The sequence below is a fragment of the Patella vulgata genome, chromosome 4 (assembly GCF_932274485.2).
Source record: "Patella vulgata chromosome 4, xgPatVulg1.2, whole genome shotgun sequence".
NCBI lineage: Eukaryota > Metazoa > Mollusca > Gastropoda > Patellidae > Patella > Patella vulgata.
Window position 1 is genome coordinate 34,562,160 of NC_065882.2, and position 15,338 is coordinate 34,577,497.

The window sequence follows — 15,338 nt, forward strand, 5'->3', positions numbered from 1 at the left end:
TCATATAGATGTCCAAAAATGGCTTCTAGCATCTTCCCTTGTTGAAAAATAACCAATTTTGTCAGGATGAATTTTACAGATTTTTTTCCCATTTTAATTTCCCATTATAAAGTTAGCTAACTTATCGGTAATTAGTAACAAATTTTGTCAGGATCACTTTTTTGACATATGTAACACATGGTAACAAATGTATAGATGCAATTGATATTGCTAGATTTGATTGAATCTGCATCTATTTGTGCAATACTTATGTGGAAATCTGTTTAACGGTTTCATTGATACTGGAAGTGACATAAGTTCAAGGATAACGTGGCACCGGGAGTGACATAAGTTCAAGGGTAACGTGGCACCGGTGAAACCCGTCATTACTGCTTCGCAGTTCTAGTTATTAGGGTTTCACACTGCGTAGCTTGTGTGAAACACTATTGTTTTTGTTAAAATTATTCTTATTATTATTCTTATTATTATAAATTTTTTTCCAATTTGATTGTATCTCAGAAACTACTTGTCGGATTGATTCGATGTCTTCGGTTTTACTGGAAAAGTGGGTGTGACTTAGAGATTAAAGCTATTTCGAACGTTCTGCGACGATGCGAAATGTCCGAAATCGTCGAATTTGTCGATTTTTGAAATATTGCCGTAATATTAACAATAATCGTCGCATTTTAATATTGGATACATTTTGACATAGCCAGAGACAAGGCACGTAGCCATGGTTCTTTAGATTTTTGATTTTCCACAAATCGTCGGAGATATTAGGCGCCAAATTTTGAAAATTTAAATTTTTACAAAAAACTTTTTTATATATGAATATTTTAATGTGGTATTTTACCCAGGGTTAAAGAGTCATCTGATTTGACCAAAAATGGCACCACTTTTTGTCATCGTAATTTTCCTTGGCCGCCATTGGCTAATTCAGTTTTTTAGTCCTGGATTAATTATTTATTGCTCGATTTGTATAAAACAAAGTTCATATGCTCCGTGATCCAAAATGTCATTTTTTTTGTTACCGGTAAAGTTACCTTTCGGCAACGGAAGTGACGTAAATTTAGCAAAAACTACAATTTTGACAGTTCGGTACCACTTTTTGAAAGCAAATATTAATTTTTTCAAATCTGGTATGACTGAAAGTGTGTGCCCTGTAAAGGCGCAGAAAACATCGGGCTCAGTTTTTTTAATTTTGATTTCGTTTTCGGGTCATTTTGATTTAAAGGTGAAAAAAGGTGAAAAAATGAGCTATTTACAACCCATTCAGGCTTTTCATATTTTAAAATATTTCTTCGCAACTTTCATAAACTTGTAGCATTAATCCATACGAAGAGAATCTATCTCAAAATTTATTTGTAATATGAGCAGTTGCCGAGAAATGGTCAATTTTGCATGAGTCACTCTTTACGCTATTGTGTCTGTAAAAGAGTCAATTATTATTGGATTTTCATAAAAGTGACACCGTTTGATGCGTAATGTCAATTGTGACTAGTTTCACTCAATTCAACATATTCCATGTCACCGGAAATTACGAAATTTGAGCAAAAACTGTATCTATAGCCTTAGAAACAAATAATTTATTGAAATGAGTCGTATTTGTTGTTTGTTTAAAATTTTGATATTTGATTCTAATCAAGTAATAGAATGAACCCATACGATCATACAGATATCACAAAATGGTTTCTAACTTGTTCAATCTCGTGGGTTTTCTCCGGGTCCTCCGGTTTCCTCCCACTGCTAAAGACCCCTACGCGCAAGCGAATTATGTAAATAAAAGTAAACCATATGTTAGTCCCGAAATGACATAGTTTGTGTCGAGTGGACGTTAAACCCCATTTCTCTCTCTCTCTCTCTAACTTGTTCAGTTGCGGAGAAATAGGCAATTTTCAACGGTCACTTTTCAAGGTTTTTTGTCCACAAAAGTGTCGATTTTCATGAAATTTTCACTATGTGATACCTAATTCCATTTACGATTTCATACAAGTAATTTAAGATTTTCATTATCACCGGAAGTAACGTCATTTTGGCAAAAACTGTATTTTTAGCCTTCAAAACAGATATTTTATTCAAATGAGTCTGAGTTGTTATGTTTTTAAAATTATGATATTTGATTCCAATCCACAAATAGAATGAACCCATACGATCATACAGATACCGGAAAATGGTTTCTAACTTGTACGGTTGCAGAGAAATAGACGGTTTTCTACAAGTCACTTTTTAAGGTTTTCGATCTATAAAAGTGGCAATTATTATTCGATTTACATAAAAATTTTCACCATGTGATGCCTTATGCCATTTCTGATTTCATAAAACTAATTGAACATTTTCATTATCACCGGAAGTACTGTACACTTACATGTAACAAATGTATAAAATGAATTGATATTGTTGGATTTGGTTGATTCGGCGTCCATTTTATTTGATGTGTGCAATGATTAGGTGGAAACCTGTTTAATGATGTCATTGGTACCGGAAGTGAAATATGTTTAGGGTAACGTGGCACCGGTGAAACCCGTCATTACTGCATCGCAGTTCTAGTTCTTATTATTATTCTTATTATTATTATTTTTCATTTTCCAATTTGATTGTATCTCAGAAACTACTTGTCGGATTGATTCGATGTCTTCGGTTTGACTGGGAAAGTGGGTGTGACTTAGAGATTAGAGCTATTTCGAACGTTCTGCGACAATGCGAAATGTCCGAAATCGTCGAAGTTATTGTTTTTTGAAATATTGCCGTAATATTAACAATAATCGTTGGATTTTAACATTGGATACATTTTGACATAGCCAGTGACAAGGCACATAGATATGGTTCTTTAGATTTTTTTTATTTTCGACGAATCTTCGGAGATATTAGGCGCCACATTTTGAAAATTTAAATTTTTTACGAAAAACTTTTTTTATTAATGAATATTTTTATGTGGTATTTTACCCAGGGTTCAAGAGTCATCTGATTTGACCAAAAATGGCAACATTTTTTGTCACCGTATTTTTCCTTGGCCCCCATTGGCTAATTTAGTTTTTCAGTCCTGGATTAATTATTTATTGTTCGATTTGTATAAAACAACGTTCATATGCTCCGTGGTCCAAAATGTCATTTTTTTGTTACCGGTACATTTTCCTTTCGGCAACGGAAGTGACGTAAATTTAGCAAAAACTACAATTTTGACAGTTCGGTACCACTTTTTGAAAGCAAATATTATTTTTTTTCAAATCTGGTATGACTGAAAGTGTGTGCCCTGTAAAGGCGCAGAAAACATCGGGCTCAGTTTTTTAAATTTCGATTTTGTTTTTGGGTCATTTCGATTTAAATTTGAAAAAAGGTGAAAAATGAGCTATTCACAACCCATTCAGGCTTTTCATGTTTTAATATATTTCTTCGCAATTTTCATAAACTTGTAGCAATAATCCATACGAAGAGAATGTATGTGAAAATTATTTTGTAATATGAGCAGTTGCCGAGAAATGGGCGATTTTGCATGAGTCACTATTTACGCTAGTTTGCCTGTAAAAGAGTCAATCATTATTGGATTTTCATAACAGTGACACCATTTGATGCGTAATGTCAATTTTAACTAGGTCAAACCAATTTAACATTTTCAATATCACCGGAAATGACGTAATTTGGGCAAAAACTGTATTTATAGCCTTCGAAACAAATAATTTATTCAAATGAGTCGTATTTGTTATTTGTTTAAAATTTTGATATTTGATTCAAATCAACTAATAGAATGAACCCATACGATCATATAGATATGTCAAAATGGTTTCTACCTTTTTCAGTTGCGGAGGAATAGACGATTTTCAATAGGCAACTTTTCAAGGTTTTTGGTCCATAAAAGTGTCAATTATTATTCGATTTTCATAAAATTTTCACCATGTGATACCTAATGCCATTTACGATTTCATTCAAATAATTTAAGATTTTCATTATCACCGGAAGTAACGTCATTTTGGCAAAAACTGTATTTTTAGCCTTTAAAACGGATATTTTATTCAAATGATTTGTAATGTTATTAAAATTATGATATTTGATTCCAATGAACAAATAGATTGAACCCATACGATCATACAGATACCAAAAAATGGTTTCTAACTTGTACGGTTGCAGAGAAATAGACGATATTCTATAAGTCACTGTTCAAGGTTTTTGGTCTATGAAAGTGGAAATTATTATTCGATTTACATAAAATTTTCACCATGTGATGCCTTATGCCATTTCTGATTTCATAACATTTTCATTATCACCGGAAGTAATGTAATTTCGTCAGGATCACTTACACGTAACAAATGTATACAATGAATTGATATTGCTGGATTTTGTTGATTCTGTGTACATTTTATTTGATGTGTGCAATGCTTATATGGAAACCTGTTTAATGGTTTCATCGGTACCGGAAGTGACATATGTTCAAGGGTAACGGGGCACCGGTGAAACCCGTCATTACTGCGTCGCAGTTCTAGTTTATTTTGCATTTTAATTTTAGTTTTCAGTAAACTTCAGTAGATTTCAGTGTTTCGGTATTTCAGTAGATTAAACACTGCCCTCGGAGGGCCCCATTATATGCCGGTTGCGCCGGTCTCCTGATTCTTACCAGTAACGCTGGCATCAGGGTGGTACGAATTAGTGGAAGGCACGACTAGGCCAACTCCTCCCTAGGTAACAACAAATCGCATAAAGCAGCAAGTATCATCAAAAGCGAGTTAATAAATCTCTGAATAGTTCGAGTTAAAGTTCCAGGTTTAACCGCTATGTGTCCTATTCACCAAACGAAATGGATGCCACGCAATTCTCGGACAGGCTGTAATCTGAAAAGTGTCTATCCTTTCCAAGAGCTATCCATCTCGTTAGAAGGGCTAAAAATCTACTTGTTTCTGAGCTTACTTTCATTCCAGGGTCAAATATAATCACTTGAACCATAATAATATTCAACATATTCCATCATATTCCGAGGGCCGCACACAGAATTTTTTTCTGGATTACTTTTCGAGCTTTTTTCCCCAACTTGTTGACCAGTTTTCCTTGAGAAAACCCCAACTTTCGCCCAATTGTCCATGAGAAAACTACATATTCTATCTTACTACATTGACGGGAAGTGGTAAGCTGGACGTCTGTGAAAAGGGTTGATCCATAAATTTTCAAGGAAGCAATTGTTGTTTTTGTTTGTGAAATAGAGGACTCTAGCCGATGAGGCTACTTTCCCCCCGAGAACCTCAGGCAACCAATTTGTTTTATGTACTACTATCGTAATAAAACATTACTATATTAACCACTTCCTGGTGGCTGAAGACTTACACCGAATGCGTAATCGGAAAAAAATGTCCCCGAGAAAATGTTTTTTCCGACAATCGATATTCGAGATGTCTTCTGTTGCACAAATTATGCTACACTGTGTAAGAACTTTCATCCTTTAATCTGAAGATTGTAGATGGAAAAGTATCATTTCCACTATTTCAAAGTAAACCTGCATTTTCGTATATCATCCCGTAATTTGTGATTAATGACAATGACTTTGGAAATAATATGGGTTGAGGAATGGAAGATCTATGTTCGTCACGTGACTGGACAATTCCACCCCCCCGTCCCACCCTGACGATGATCCCTCCCGGAGCGGCGCGGCGCGCTCTCTAAAAAAAATCTCGGGCACAGAGGGATCATCGTCAGGGTGGGACGGGGATGGATTTGTCCAGTCACGTGACGAACATAGATCTTCCGTTCCGCAACTCATATTATTTCCACAGTCATTGTCATTAATCACAAATTACGGGATGATATACGAAAATGCAGGTTTACTTTGAAAAAGTGAAAATGATACTTTTCCATCTACAATCTTCAGATCAAAGGATGCAAGTTCTTACACAGTGCAGCATAATTTGTGCAACAGAAGACATCTCGAATATCGATTGTCGGAAAAAACATTTTCTCGGGGACATTTTTTTTCCGAATACGCATTCGGTGTAAGTCTTCAGCCACCAGGAAGTGGTTAACATAGTAATGTTTTATTACGATAGTAGTACATAAAATAAATTGGTTACCTGAGGTTCTCGGGGGGGGAAGTAGCCTCATCGGCTAGAGTCCTCTATTTCACAAACAAAAACAACAATTGCTTCCTTGAAAATTTATCGATCAACCCTTTTCACAGACGCCCAGCTTACCACTTCCCGTCAATGCAGTAAGATAGAATATGTAGTTTTCTCATGGACAATTGGGCGAAAGTTGGGGTTTTCTCAAGGAAAACTGGTCAACGAGTTGGGGAAAAAAGCTCGAAAAGTAATCAAGAAAAAAATTCTGTGTGCGGCCCTCGGAATATGATGGAATATGTTGAATATTATTATGGTTCAAGTGATTATATTTGACCCTGGAATGAAAGTAAGCTCAGAAACAAGTAGATTTTTAGCCCTTCCAACGAGATGGATAGCTCTTGGAAAGGATAGACACTTTTCAGATTACAGCCTGTCCGAGAATTGCGTGGCATCCATTTCGTTTGGTGATTAGGACACATAGCGGTTAAACCTGGAACTTCAACTCGAACTATTCAGAGATTTATTAACTCGCTTTTGATGAAACTTGCTGTTTTATGATGCGATTTTTTGTTACCTAGGGAGGATTTTGCCTAATCGTGCCTTCCGCTAATTCGTACAACCCTGATGCCAGCGTTACTAGTAAGAATCAGGAGACCGGCGCAACCGGCATAAAACGGGGCCCTCAGAGGGCTGTTTAATCTACTGAAATACTGAAACACTGAAATCTACTGAAATTTACTGAAAACTAAAATTAAAATACAAAATAAAATATGGTCAATGATGGAGGTAGACTGATTGCGTCTTTTAAATCATTCAAAACATAATAGGCATCAACAAAATTTTGGAGAAAAAAAATTGGAAATTTTTTTTTTTTTTTTTTGGGGGGGGGGGCTATTTGTAAAACGAAATTCGTAATGACCTTGACCTTCCTTCATCGGCGCTCACTTGGTCCAAAACCGCACACAGAGGACCAGGCTCCGGGTTACCTATTTAGGGTGTTTTCCGGTATATAGGATGTTTTCCGGTATTTAGTGTTTTTCCGGTGTTTTCCGGTATTCAGTATAAAATGGTGTTTTCCAGTTGTTTTCCGGTATTTTCCGGTTGTTTTCCGGTTGTTTTCCGGTATTTTCCGGTATATAGTATGGCCCTCTTTCTTCCGGTATTTGATACTTGTTGACTTTGAGCTTTAAAATTAAACTGACTTATAGAATCTGAACGATCACTGTGGATAGACGCCGATGTAAATCCGCAAGTTACGTCAATTTTCGCGGAATCGATTGAGTCGATTCTTGGAATGACACCGGTTGCAACGGTATCCAGGAACTTTTGATCACCCCCGGGGTGGTGATATTTGTCACATCACCGTATAAATCGGTGTTAGTGAAACCGTTCGATGCCTTGGCGGTTTCAAAACTGGCGATCATCCCGCGTCTATCCGACCCGTTGGTAGTCAAAGTGTTATCCTCGGACATCTCGACAGCTGAATCACTGGACAAACTTGGGACACAAGGCTTGTCTGCTTGATCGAATTCAAGTTTTAATTCGTCCATTGCAGAACATTCATGGACAAGGTCACATGTTAAATTCTTCGGAATAAACTTGAAGACTGGAGTTTCCGCATTAGGCAATTATTGCACCTGACCGATGAGTTCTTTCTGAGGAATTACAAATATCGGTTAACTGATTCAACTGATCATTTAATTTATCAATTTTATTGATGATGTCGGTACAAGTTTGCTCCATCCTGTCCTAGCGCTGCTCTATTTTGGACGAAGTAATTTTCTGTGATTTCTGTGATTATCATTACGCCTACAACTAATTCTTTGGACCGATGATTGATTGTCAAATGGGTTTGCGGCCCGAGACATTTCTGCACGACTGAAACATTTCTCAAGTTTTGTCATGAGTTCAAAGCATGTCAAATTACCATTCCGTGAAAGGACTATTCTATGAACATCGACCGCATATCCTTTTAAACAAAAGAACAACTGTTCCCTACACTCCTGGTCGGACCATGCCTGTGCTATGGCAAACCTGATCAATTTATTGGCAAAACTAGGCCAGTTGGAATAGCCATCAAAGAACAATGACTCTGGAATATTATAACACCGTTGGGATCGGTTGAATGGACTATTACCCGTATAAAACTGACGGGATATGGAATTGCCACCCGTGGACGACGGTGGAATATGTCACCCATCTAGCCATGATGATTTCATGTTTTTATCACCATCTCCTTACAAATAAGGGGAAACATCAAACATGGCGAGGTAATCGTAAACAAAGTGTCACTTCAATAAACATGTGTTGCATAAGAGCTGCACGTGCAACTCGCAGTCAATAAAGTTTCAATCTATCTAATGTAATCTATTCTATTAGTAGATGTATACAGATGAAAAGCAATATAATATTTTATCCTTCTCCCCTTGTTAAATATAAGTTGTTTTTACCATACTACCATTTGTAGTGTCGAGTGTATATTATCCAAGCCCCGCTTGGCATGTAAGGCGTCCGCATAAACTAACAATGTTACCTATTTTGAGTCTAAACATAATCTGAGCCGCTGCTACGTGGATCGGTGGAAGTAGTCCCGGTTATCTTGACGGACATCTGTATTATACAGGGCAAAATCACAACAGAAGTAATTAGTGTACCATTAATTTTTTTAGCGATATCAGTTCCAAAATGGCGTCCAAGGACAGAGAGAGAGAGAGAGAGAAATGGGGTTTAACGTCCACTCGACACAAACTAGGTCATTTCGGGAAGAACACATGGTTTAATTTCATTTCAATAATTCGCTTGCGCGTAGGGGTCTTTAGCAGTGAGAGGAAACCGGAGGCCCTGGAGAAAACCAAAACCTACGAGGTTGGACAGGCGACCCTACTCATTGCCACGTACAACCGGGGAGTCGAAACTGGCGATCATCCCGCGTCTATCCGACCCGTTGGTAGTCAAAGTGTTATCCTCGGACATCTCGACAGCTGAATCACTGGACAAACTTGGGACACAAGGCTTGTCTGCTTGATCGAATTCAAGTTTTAATTCGTCCATTGCAGAACATTCATGGACAAGGTCACATGTTAAATTCTTCGGAATAAACTTGAAGACTGGAGTTTCCGCATTAGGCAATTATTGCACCTGACCGATGAGTTCTTTCTGAGGAATTACAAATATCGGTTAACTGATTCAACTGATCATTTAATTTATCAATTTTATTGATGATGTCGGTACAAGTTTGCTCCATCCTGTCCTAGCGCTGCTCTATTTTGGACGAAGTAATTTTCTGTGATTTCTGTGATTATCATTACGCCTACAACTAATTCTTTGGACCGATGATTGATTGTCAAATGGGTTTGCGGCCCGAGACATTTCTGCACGACTGAAACATTTCTCAAGTTTTGTCATGAGTTCAAAGCATGTCAAATTACCATTCCGTGAAAGGACTATTCTATGAACATCGACCGCATATCCTTTTAAACAAAAGAACAACTGTTCCCTACACTCTTGGTCGGACCATGCCTGTGCTATGGCAAACCTGATAAATTTATTGGCAAAACTAGGCCAGTTGGAATAGCCATCAAAGAACAATGACTCTGGAATATTATAACACCGTTGGGATCGGTTGAATGGACTATTACCCGTATAAAACTGACGGGATATGGAATTGCCACCCGTGGACGACGGTGGAATATGTCACCCATCTAGCCATGATGATTTCATGTTTTTATCACCATCTCCTTACAAATAAGGGGAAACATCAAACATGGCGAGGTAATCGTAAACAAAGTGTCACTTCAATAAACATGTGTTGCATAAGAGCTGCACGTGCAACTCGCAGTCAATAAAGTTTCAATCTATCTAGTGTAATCTATTCTATTAGTAGATGTATACAGATGAAAAGCAATATAATATTTTATCCTTCTCCCCTTGTTAAATATAAGTTGTTTTTACCATACTACCATTTGTAGTGTCGAGTGTATATTATCCAAGCCCCGCTTGGCATGTAAGGCGTCCGCATAAACTAACAATGTTACCTATTTTGAGTCTAAACATAATCTGAGCCGCTGCTACGTGGATCGGTGGAAGTAGTCCCGGTTATCTTGACGGACATCTGTATTATACAGGGCAAAATCACAACAGAAGTAATTAGTGTACCATTAATTTTTTAGCGATATCAGTTCCAAAATGGCGTCCAAGGACAGAGAGAGAGAGAGAAATGGGGTTTAACGTCCACTCGACACAAACTAGGTCATTTCGGGAAGAACACATGGTTTAATTTCATTTCAATAATTCGCTTGCGCGTAGGGGTCTTTAGCAGTGAGAGGAAACCGGAGGCCCTGGAGAAAACCAAAACCTACGAGGTTGGACAGGCGACCCTACTCATTGCCACGTACAACCGGGGAGTCGAAACCACGCCAGTTGACTCAATGACAGACTTTATGGTACAGCGCGCACGCGCTAACCATTCAGCCACCCAACCCCCCGTCCAAGGACAGAGATGATCAAGAAGTGTAGTTTTCAGAGAGGTGGGCATAGAGCTTACTTACGAAAATGCACACAAACTGTGAAAGAAATTATTTCATGTGTTCGCCGTGGAGATTCCACAGAAATACACCGTTTAGGGGGCTACAAGCAAGTTTTAAAAGAAAAGAAAACTAAATTGGCAAGTTTGGATGCAGTTATCTTGGATGGATTAGAGATCGAGGAAGAGATTGTCAACGAAATCTGTTAAACAAGTGAATTTCAAGAGTTAATCGCCAGTAATATAGTAGATATAGATTTGGTCCTGGGAAATTTGAAAATCTCCAATGTCTTACCCCATGGATCCGATGGTTATGCCCCAACCAACGCTCGTCAAAATGGTGTTGCCTCCCATTCGTCAACAGATTCACACGACCTTGACTTGTCAAATCAAAGTAATAACGGTGATCGCGACAATACAGGACAGGTACACAGAGCAAAACTACCCAAACTAATCCTAGGCCAGTTTAATGGAGATCCTAAATCGTGGCAGTCTTTCTGGGAAAGTTTTAAGACAGCTGTTCATGAAAATACAGAAATTTCTAAAGTTGACAAGTTTAATTATTTACGAAGCCTGTTGAGTGGAACAGCCTTGAACTGTGTAGCCGGTAAGGCACTAACCGGTGATAATTATGATGAAGCTGTAAATATTTTGTCCGATCGTTTTGCCAATAAGCAGATAATAATTTCTAGTCATATAGATGCCCTCTTGAGTTTACCTACAGCCGCGAATAGTCATGATTTAAGAAAACTTAGAACTTTATATGATTCTATAGAAGTACACATTAGAAGCTTGAAGTCCTTGGGTATTAGTTCAGAAAGTTATGGCACAGTATTGATTCCTATAATTTTGAACAAGATTCCGGAAGATTTAAGATTAATTATTAGTAGAAAATCCAGTCAAGAAAAGTGGGGTATTGATGATTTATTGTCAACTTTTAAGAGTGAGTTAGAGGCCCGCAAGAGAATAGACTTAATGACAACCAAACCTGCTCCTGTCGTTGGTTCCAGTTTTAATAGTTTTAACAAGAAGTTTGAATTTAGGCCTAAATCAAAACCCAGTACCGCTTCAACCTTGTACTCCAGTAATTTACGAGATATTGTTCAATTGGCAGTAACTTGTAATGATGGCATGGAAGTTTATGTAAAAGCTTATTGTGTTCCTAATATTTGTAGTTCCGTTAGTGATCAATGTATTCCAATTGCAATAGATAAATATCCTCATTTACAGGGTCTAACACTTGCCAATCCATCCAGAACTCCTAATTTTCATGTAGATATACTTATAGGTGCAGATTATTATTGGAATTTCTTTAATGGAGACCTTAGGCGGGGGGAGCCTCCAAGTCCCGTTGCCCTTAATTCTAGATTAGGTTGGATAATATCAAGCCCATTGAATAATTGTAATTTCAATAATGGTTGTACTGTTAATCTATCATCCACACATGTATTGCATATTTCAGCTGAAAGCCATAGTACTAGTGATATTAATTTAGTTAAGAACGAATTATCAAAGTTTTGGGATTTTGAAACAATAGGTATAAGAAAAGATTAGTCCAGTGTTCTTTCAGATTTTATTGAAGATGTTCACTTTAATGAGTCATTTAAAAGGTATGAAGTAAAGCTTCCATTTAAGGATTATTCTCCTATTTTATCTGATGGTTATTTTGAATCTTCAAAGCGTTTAAGTTCCTTATTGTATAGATTAAAAAAGAAGCCCGATGTTTTACGAGAATACAATAGAATTATTAATGAGCAATTGAGTACAGGCATTATTAGCAATGTTCCTAACTGTCAAATATCTAATCCAGGTAATGTTCATTATTTAGCTCACAGAGAGGTCTTACGTCCTGATAAAGATACAACTAAGCTTAGAGTGGTATACGACGCCTCCGCCAAACCTTCTGGTGGTTTAAGTTTAAATGACTGTTTATTTTCAGGTCATTCATTGAATCCCCTTATTTTTGATATATTGTTAAGATTTCGATTGAATTCTATTGCAGTATTAGCTGATATAGAGAAAGCATTTCTGAATATTCTTATAGCCCCAGAGCATAGAGATTTCCTAAGATTTTTATGGGTAGATGATCCCTTTAAAGACGAACCTTTAGTTCAGATTTTTAGATTTAATCCTTTTATTTTGAATGCAACTATTAGACACCCCCTTAACCTTCATTTTCCTTATGATTTAGACTTTGTACATAGAACTCTGAGATCATTGTATGTAGTTGATTTTGCATCCGGTTTCTCTGATGTTCAGTCAGCTTTCGAAATGTGCAAACAAGTAAAGTTAGGTTTGCAGAGTGGGGGTTTTAATTTACGAAAATGGGTCAGTAATTCACCCGCTCTTTTGAAATTGTTATGTGAAAGTGATGTATTTCCTGAAATATAGTAATAGTGTTCACAACAATGTCCGTTGTATAAAAGAAGATCGTAGTTATAGTCTGTTTCTTCAAAATGCTAACTATGACAGTCTTAGTGTGTTAGGTCAAAAGTGGAACTGTCGTGCAGACACCTTTCAATTTGAATTTGAGAAAATCTTAAGTAGTGTAGAATCTAGTGTCAAAGATGATAGAGTTACGAAACGTGCTGTACTTAGTGTTACATCCCACTTCTGCCCGTTGCCACTGGCAACCTTTGATAAAACTGTCCTGTTTATTTTCAATACATGCTTAAAAGTATCCGTGTATCAGAAATATACAGAAAGAGTACTGTTCATTTCTGATACACCGATACTTTTATACTGTTTTAGATACCTATCAAGCAATAAGTAGCGGACGTTTAGTCCGATCCAGATCGCAACTGATAACGATGGTTCTATACAATGCACAAGGATAATGTACATGCAACAACTAGTCAAAATCATAGTAACAAAACAAACCGGGGGGAACTACATGGCAGTTCAAAAACATATACAATGACATTAAATTAACATAACAACATATTACAAAAATCAATTATTATACATATCAATTGGCATCTATTTCATAATTTGGTTTGATTTATATTAATATGCAAAATATATAAATTAGAATATCGAATAATTATTTTAATTAATTGTGATGATAGAAGGCGCAGTTCTCTTGCTGGACACTTCACAGGCATTGAAAATAAGCAGGGTGAACAAAAATGCCTAGAAAGTCATAAACTTTATTACAAATAAATTTCAACGGAAGAACCATCCGCCGATGCATACTTTCAACAGGAATGACCCACGGTTCGCATTTCCTTTACACTACATTTAATAATATCGCAGCCCTCTACGCCATAGACAAGTTGTTTTGACGATGTGGTCTAAACAAACACGTGATTGTTTTACGCTCAGAGTATCATAGCAAGACGCACGTGTAAATACTACTCAGGTCGTCTCTCCACTGCGAAATCATTCTACCATGAAATGTAACGTGAGGCTCAGAAAGGGATAAATGAAAGAGCAGAAAGTATTTGTCACTTTTCGGTTGAAACGACTCGATAATAAATACTATTTTTCACATTTTGCTTCACAATACTCGATAGAAATGTGATGTAAGTAACTTATTAGCACCTTTCCTCGGTGTATCGGTGAATATCAGGACAGTTTTGGTCGGGAGCCGCCTCGGCTGGGCCCCTCGACCAAAACTGTCCTGATATTCACCGATACACCTCGGAAAGTGTGCTAATAACTATTACTTACTGCGAAATTTTACGATCCTGTAGGTCTTATTGCTCCTATTGTATTATTATTTAAATTATGTTTCCAGACATTGTGTAAACAACATTTAGAATGGGATAACCCATTGGATGATTTATTTACTAATTATTGGTTAGAACTAGTACGTAGTTTAGGTGATGTTAATTCTGTTATTATTAAGCGCTGTATTTGTTCTGATTTATTCAGTGATGCTATTATAGAATTACATGTATTTAGCGATTCATCCGAACGAGCATACGGTTGTTGTGCGTATATCCGCTGTATTCATTCATCTGGTAAGATTCATTGTAACCTGATCGCGTCGAAATCCCGAGTAGTACTTACAATGAAAATGACAATACCACGTCTCGAACTGCTTGCCTGTTTAGTCTCCGTCAGATTAGCTAGTAGTATTCGTGAAGCTAGTAGTATTCGTGAAGCTTTAAGTGACAAGATAGACTTTAAAACTTTCTATTTGTCTGATTCTATAGTAGCTTTAAGTTGGATTAAGAATGTTTCCAAAGAATTCAAGCAATTCGTTCACAATCGAGTCACAGAATACGAAGTTTATCATCTACTGATGATTGGAGTTATATACCTTCATCGAACAATCCTAGTGATATTGTATCTCGCGGTTGTAAAGCTGTAGATCTAATAAACAATAAATTATGGTGGCACGGCCCAGCTTTCCTCACAGCTTTCTCATAGCCTTCAGTCGGGTCCATGTTTAGACATCATCTTAGATGATCTTGTAAATTGGAATTGGTATATTGCAATAAATAGTGTAATCTTGTGGAATCATCCTGTGTTTTCTTCTCAATTATGTTCTCGAAAGACCTAATGAAAGTGATATAGGTAAGTGGGTCGCCGTCGTAAACAGGTACCACTGTACTAGGTAAAGTTAAAGCCATGGCATTCTTCTGTTGATGATCTACAATTTCTTTCATAAATTTTGCTTGGGACTCCATCATCATTTTCATTGTTGATCTTTCATCTAAATTGAGGATATCTTCATTTCTTTTATTTGGTTCATCTTTATTTCTTTGTGATGGAGTGCCTTGTTCTTGATTGTTGATTTCAATTATCTCATCATTGTTTGAAGATTTTTCATGTTTTCTCTCCACACTTATCTC

General features: G+C 36.9%; 1 long non-coding RNA gene across 1 annotated transcript in view; it reads left to right on the forward strand.

The window, feature by feature from the left end:
• The window catches only part of LOC126817148 (uncharacterized), a 90,776-nt gene that overhangs the window by 20,490 nt on the left and 54,948 nt on the right, over positions 1-15,338 (forward strand). The window lies entirely within an intron of this gene.